This window comes from Trypanosoma theileri (assembly GCF_002087225.1).
Source record: "Trypanosoma theileri isolate Edinburgh chromosome Unknown TM35_Tth_5_V1, whole genome shotgun sequence".
In the NCBI taxonomy this organism is placed as follows: Eukaryota; Euglenozoa; class Kinetoplastea; order Trypanosomatida; family Trypanosomatidae; genus Trypanosoma; species Trypanosoma theileri.
In genome coordinates, this window is record NW_021639847.1 from 5,181 (window position 1) to 5,495 (window position 315).

Genomic DNA, 315 nt, shown 5'->3' on the forward strand with positions numbered 1-315 from the left:
CGAAAAACGCAGAAGCCAAACACATCCTAGATTTGGTGCAGCCCGTCTTGTCCTGAAAAGCCGCGACCACGGAGGTCTACTTTTCCCTGAGACAGTCACGCACGCGCATACCACATACGTGCTAGCTGACAACGTACACACATAGTTTTGGTTATATATAGTGATATAAAATGGGTATCTGGTTTGAGATTGGCTTCTTCTGGCTTAGAGGCGTTCGGCCGAGAACCACCGTGCGATAGCGTCGGAGCACTTGCCGTCCGACAAACTCCAGAAACCAGAGGCACGGCATGGGAGTTCCTCTCGTACCACCCCATA